Source organism: Puccinia triticina, chromosome 4A, assembly GCF_026914185.1.
Source record: "Puccinia triticina chromosome 4A, complete sequence".
Classification (NCBI taxonomy): Eukaryota; Fungi; Basidiomycota; class Pucciniomycetes; order Pucciniales; family Pucciniaceae; genus Puccinia; species Puccinia triticina.
The window spans coordinates 7,013,569-7,020,657 of NC_070561.1; positions in this window are offsets into that span (position 1 = coordinate 7,013,569).

Here is a 7,089-nt window from a genome sequence, read left to right on the forward strand (position 1 = left end):
TCTATCAGACCTAGATCAGTTTTTAACAAGTACAAGATGCGTATACAACCTCTATATGGCAAGATGGGCAAAGAATATGATCAAGTGAGAATATGTTTTGTTGGGTTTTTAATGGTGTCAGCAGAGGGAAATGATGATGGAGTGTGGTATGAGATTTCTATGTTAATGTATGATGACTGTGTCTTCCGTGATGATGGCAAAATGATGACTGGTGACCACTGAGCTGGGGTGCCTGGGTGATGATGGAAAAATGGTGGGAGGAGGGCCTCCTTATATATTCTTTTCTGAGTTATTTTTGCTGGTGAGGGCTGCACTCGAGGCATTTCTGCTGGTGGTGACCCTGTGGATTGCACTGCCTTCTGCAAGGGGTGCATAACTTAAACTGATGTTCCGCATGACAATGTGTGATTTGTACTTTTTAAGGCAAAGGCTGCCTAGGTTGGTTGCACTGCCAAAGTGGAGGCTTTCTGACCGCATGCATCGATGTAAGGTCCGCACAAATCTGTTGAGTTGTTGAGTGGAGGCCTAGTTGCTGCAGTTTCCAACGCGCAGGTTGCGTGAGGTGATCTGTAGCTAATAGTGGAGGCCTGCCTAACTAGTAAATCTAACTATACTCTTCTATATATGCATGCCTTTTATGATTTATATGACTTTCCACCTGGGTATGGCCTGTACTAAACCTATAATTGTAACTAACTTCTAAACTAAAAGAGCTAGCTGGGTAGTTGAAGTGAGTGACTAGGGTTAAGTTTGTATGTAGAATCTATTTCTCTAATAATATTCTATCATATGCTAGTATTGTAGGCTGTAAGTTGAGGTTTTGACAGTTTTGTTGCACGCAACAGATCTGGATCACCACAACGCTCAATGGATGCGGCTCAAGGACGGAGCGGATTTTTAGAGAGAAGAACCGATGATCTCTTGATTGCTTGTACAAGGCTCGGTATATATAGACTAAGTACAAGCATCAAGTTGTGGTCAAGTGTCATATCAAATATGCAAGGAAGCGAGTGGAAGCGGATGGAAGAAGAAACAGGAGAACAAGTGACATTCAAGATATCACATACAGAGCACGCACACACGAGGTCATCAGTAGACAGGAGAGCACACAGACAGTTCTAGACAAGGATCAAGGTCACTGGGCTTAGAAAAAGATAAGGGCATAACCTAAACTAAAAGATAACATGGAGAGACAAGCTTCTGTGAGAGGTCTGGATAAGGAAATTGGGAAAAGGAGGCAGAGGGAAGAGATGAAAATCCAACAAAGTTGCATCAGACCGTGCTCCAATAGTTTGTTCTAGGGATGAATCTCCACCACCTACTTAATGTTGTTAAGACTGATTCTAGTGGCTAACGGCAGCAAGGTGATTCTGTGAGAAATTGATCTAAGTAGCAGAGCGGAGCAGCTGGTTAGCCTGGTTTCTGTTGCTGATGCAGAGAAGAGCTCTATTTATACTCACAAGGCCATCTCGTGTGCGGGACGGGGAACCAACCTCCACGTTTGCATGCCCAGGAGCGAGGCGAATTCATCTTTGGCTGCTTTCAACCAGCGCGCCTTGTTGGGTGATTTCAGGACCTGTCGCCAAGTTTTAGGAGTGTTGAGATCAGCCTCAACATTGACAGGTTTTGCCCATTGTCCAAGACAATTTGGAGGCTTACGCTGGCAAGAAGATTTACGTTGTGTAAGATTGGCAGGGGGAGAAGAAGCGGGAGGTGATTCTGGAAGGGGAGGAAGATCAGGGAGAGAGATAAAGGACAAGTTGTTGACAGATGATGAAGTTGGTGACGGGGACGTGTCTTTATCCTCTTTGATTGGGGTGGGAGAAGGGGAGGGAGTGAGAGAAGGGGGAGAGAGGGGAGTGAGAGGAGGTTGTGTTGCAATCGGCCAAGAGATTTCTACAGACAATTGTTTTGGAGAAGAAGACAGTGGCAAGCTGTATGGAAATACTTGTTTGACAAACACAACGTCTCTTGATTTGATGACCAATTGCTTATCCAAGTCCCATGAGCGGTATCCGTTCCCGTCCATGAGGTATGAGAAAAGAATGGAAGAACAAGCTTTAGGGTTGAGTTTGTTGCGGTTGGGTTCTGGGACTTTGTACCAGGTGAGGCATCCGAACGGGAGAATGATGGATAAGTTTGCGGGAGGGAGATTGAGGATGGAATTGGGGGATTTGAATCCTGCTGGAGTGTGGCAAGGAAAGGAATTGTATGCAAAATTTTGCTTCCTTTCTGGGCCACAAAAAGCCCATGGGGAGCTTTTTGGACCACCAATAGCCCATGAGGATATATGTTGGCCCATTAAGGTGTTCATGGGCCACCAAAAGCCCATGAGGGTATCTGTTGGCCCATGGATATCTTCATGGGCTACCAAGAGCCCATTAGCTATGTGGGGGCTCATGGTGGGTTTTCTGGGAATTCAAAGGCCCATGGGCTATTCATTGGACCTGTCAGCCTTAGAGTCAATGCAGTTGACCTAAAACTGCCTTTTATCTCCATTTTATACCCAAATGTGTTTATATCTTTTCAACCTTAAGACTTAAGGTTGTTTTGACTTCAGATTCTGCTTTCACATGCAATTTTGACCGTAGTGTCCACTGATTACTTTTCAATATCTCTGCTCCTTCATAGATTTTGTGATTTGTGCCACACATATCCGCAGCAGCGCCATGTAGGAGCACCTGAGCGCTCCAAACCACATGTACATGTGTGATTATGTCATCGAACTTTGAAAATTTTTGAAGTCAGGATCACCCATGCAGGCTGCAGCTGGAGGATACACAGACTTCAGCAGACCAGAACCACACCCCAGATAACCCAGGATCATCACCAAAGAGATTACCATGCTCCCCTACCGTCACAGGCGCCTAGGATATTGACAGTAAGTAAACTCTTTCACTGAGACTTGCTTATCCAGAGTGAAACTCTGTTGCTCTTGATTGTTTCTTCTTTTCTTTCACTCTTTCAATCATCAAAGATCAAAAGGTTGTCTCTGATTAAGACCTATAAAGTCAGAGCAGAGTAGTAACCCTACTTCTGAATCCCACCAACGTTTCCTTGTTGTGAGTGGAGACTGTTGCACTCTTTTTGGCCTGGCACAGCTGGCATCCAACTTTTCCAGGTTGAGAATAGCCCAGATCAATTAATAAAGACTTAAAGTCTAGGCCTGATCTTCTCTTTCTCTCTCTTTCTCTTCCTCTCTCTCAGTTTGTATTTCTTTATCCCAAGAAATCCAAACTATTCCCCCCTCTTTTTCTTGTGTCCTGCTGTCACATAAGAGACACAGGCTCACAATTGGGGGCCTCATCGGGAAATATCCTCCCTTTTTCATACTTCTAGACTGCTTAAAAGCTAAGGACTGATCCTCCTGATTAAATAAAACAATAAATTCACAAAATTAGAAAAATCACTTAAAATAAATTCTTTCTACATATCCTACTAACGTCAAAATTCTTCCTAAACAACTCCAAATTGGTTCTATATTGATAAAATCCCTAACTGAACCCCTGAATTTTTTTTTTACGTCCCTTGTACTCGTGAAAGTGCAGAACTGCAACTCTTCCACGGAACTCTTTATCCCATTGTTGGACTTATCCTCTCTTGAACCCTCTATATCCTTTGATCAAGAAGAGATAGAAAAGATCGGTGTCTGCTCAAAAGATTCCTCTGCTTCTCATCTGTAATTGCCAATACTGACCAAGAAAATTGATTGAGTGCAGCAGGACAGCGCAGAAGAAGATATAACCAAAAAAAGAAGGGAAAAACCTACTAAGACCTGAAGCACCTCATACTTTAAACTCTACAGATCCAAAGCTTGAAACTGAAACTACCTGATCATTATTACCCTCCATGCCTCCCCATCTCAGAAATGGACGCAATCTCTCAGCAGAGCAACACCTCCTCCATTGTCTTAGCCCCACTGACAAAGAGCGGCTTTCAAGAGCTCAAGTCGGCGTTGCCGCCGCAAGAAGAGAATTTCCTATAGCTAACAGAGAGGGAGACCTAGACCCCGGACACAGGGATCCTACTGGCTCTCTACCAATCAATAGAGAAGTTGATAGATCTAGCTTTGAACCGGTCTACTCCTGTCCCTTGTCCAACCAACAGAGAGAAGCTGCGCCCAACGGGCACTACGCCAGCAAAGAATCAACAGCCCCCACCGCCTACCAACCACAAGGGATTAAGGCCCACAGCTCCACTAGCTATTGCCCTCGTTCCGCTCATTCCAATCCCATGCCAGGAGGATACTTCTGGCCCAATGGAAGTGATACCAGAGGGCCAGGAAACTCTAGAATTGATCAACGTGATCAAAGAGTTCAATATGTTATTTTGCACTCAGGAAGCGCAGAACACCAGGTAAATGAGAATCCTCCTCTCCTGTGAGCCTGAGTCTCTATAGTGACAGCAGGACACAAGAAAGAAGAGGGGAATATTTGGATTTCTTTGGATAAAGAAAATACAAATATGAGAGAGAGAGGGAAAGAGAGAGAGAAACTGAGCAGATTCAAGATAAGCAGATATTCAAGGTTATTCTGGTGGGAATGCACGTCCACTGGCAATGCTACCTCTTCAGAAGAGTGCTGCCAAGCTGTGCTAGAGAGTGCTACAGCCTCCTCTCACCAAAGAAACATGGAGGGCTTCTGGATTAGACAAGTTTAATCCAGCCACAATTTTTTAGCTTCCTTCTGGATAGTCAAGGTTCTTTAATGGGAAACCTATGTGGTTTGTTTCTTGCAAAAACCACAGAAAAAGAATGATTTTAAGCAGGGACAGCCCTGTGATCAAGGATGAGGCAAAGGCCAGTGAAGAAGAGCAGATCAAGCAAGAAACAGAGTTGTACCTCTGAGATAAACAAGGTTCAGTGAAAGAGGTTACTTACTGTCAATATCCTAGGCGCCTGTGACGGTAGGTATACTGGGAGTGTTGTAAACTCTTTGGAGGTGATCCTGGGGTTATCTGGGGTGTGTTTCTGGTGTGCTGAAGTCTGTAGATCCGACTCAGGCAAGGGGGATCCTGACTAAAAAAATTTTCACAGTTTGCTTATGAAATTTACATATGTACATGTGGTTTGGCGCGCCTGGTAGCGCTGACACGTCACAACTGCGCAGACGCGCTACAACTCAATAACTCAGGGAAGGAGTAGATTTACAAAGAATTGGTAATTTGTAACTAGGGTCAAAATTGCATGAGGAAACAGAATATGAAGTCAAAACAAAGTTATCTCTTAAGATGAAAAGGATATGAAGTAATTCATATGTAAAAAGTAGAAAAAGGCAGACTTTAGGTCAGCTGAGTTGACTCTAAGGCTGACAACAGATAAATACATAATCAAGAAGGCTAAAATCACTCTAGATAAATAACCCCATCAGCATCTGGAATAATTAGTACTATTACATCATCCAGTCTAGTCACCCCAACTGAAGAGTACATAGTTTAGCCTGAAGAATATTCTAGTGAAACCCCAGCCACAACAATGGGCCTTTACTATACAGATATTGGTATAGCATAGTTATTGTATTGTTTTTGGTCCAATAACAGTACTGTTATTTCCATTGTTTGTAATGAATTTTTAATACTATATGTGAGCCTGAGTCTCTTAGGTGACAGCAGGACACAAGAAAAAGGGGGACACTGATTGAATTCCTTGGGATAAAGAAATACAAGCAGTGGAGAGAAGAGGAATAGAAGAGAGAAACTGAGAAGAGAGAAACTTGATCTGTTTGAATTATGATTTAATATGGGCCAAGCTCTACCTGGAAAAGTAGGCTGCCAACTGTGCTAGAGATGCAACAGTCTCCACTCACACCAAGGAAACGGTGGTGGGATTCAGAAGTAGGTTGACTACTCTGCTCTGGTTTTAAAGGTCTTAACAAGAGATAACCTGTGGATCTTTTGTAGCAGAAGAGAGAAACAGAAGCAGGGAGAGAGCAGTCAAGAGCAACAGAGTTTCCTCTGAGATAAACAAGGTCAGTAGAAGAGGGTACTTACTGTCAATATCCTGTAGTGATACTGGGAGTGAAGTGGCCTCTGGTTAGTGATCCTGGGTGTCTCTGGGGTATGGTTCTGGTGTGCTGAAGTCTGTAGATCCTCCTCAGGCTGTGGGGGATCCTGAATTCGAAAATTTTTAGAGTTTGCTTACATAATTACATATGTACAAGTGGTTGGCGCGCCTGGTAGCGCTGCCACGTCACAACTGCGCATGCGCGCCATAACTCAAGAACTCAGGGAAGGAGTAGAGTTACAAAGAAGTGATAAGTTGTAACTAGGGTTAAAATTGCATGGGAAAACAGAATATGAAGTCAAAACAAAGTTATCTCTTAAGATGAAAAAGATATGAAGTAATTCATATGTAAAAAGGTAGAAAAGGCAGCTTTTAGGTCAGCTGTGTTGACTCTAAGGCTGACACTATATATATCCAATTGCATGAGGTTTTTTTATTTTTTGAAAATACTATATCCAAATGAAGGAAGAAATAAAAAAAATCTCAATACTATACTGGCCAGATGTGGCCAGTACCACTAATCAGTAGGGATGAAACTCTATCTATTTCTTGGGCTTTGGAATCAGAGCACCCAAAGCCTTTCCGGCCTCAGCAAAGTCCCCTGAGAGGGGAAAATCCTCACAAAGCCACATAAGGCTGCTGGAGGATTTTGAAGTAGTTGAAGGGAACAGACAACCACGTCTGGAGCCACAGAGAACAATCTCTCAACAGAACAAGACCTACCCGGTGTTCCTAAATCAGCCCTTGCTATTACCTCAAGGACCAGGTACGTAGCATGGTTTGCCTGTACAATCATCAGGAGCCCACATGTCATTGCATTATGTTTACACCTGGTTAAGTGCGTTATTGCAGTAACCAGGGGCAAAAAAAGTTACTATACCTGTATTTTTTGTTTCAGAGAAAAACCACAGAATACTATACTGGCCACTTGCAGCAAGGGCCAATACTAGTACAGTTATTAGTATTGTTGAGCTAGACCTCTAGCCCTCTCTACAGATGCTACATACCTGTTACACAGGTGTCACACATAGTGGACTATACCTGAGGAACTGCTGGTGACAGAATGGATTCCTCATCCATTCTGCTCA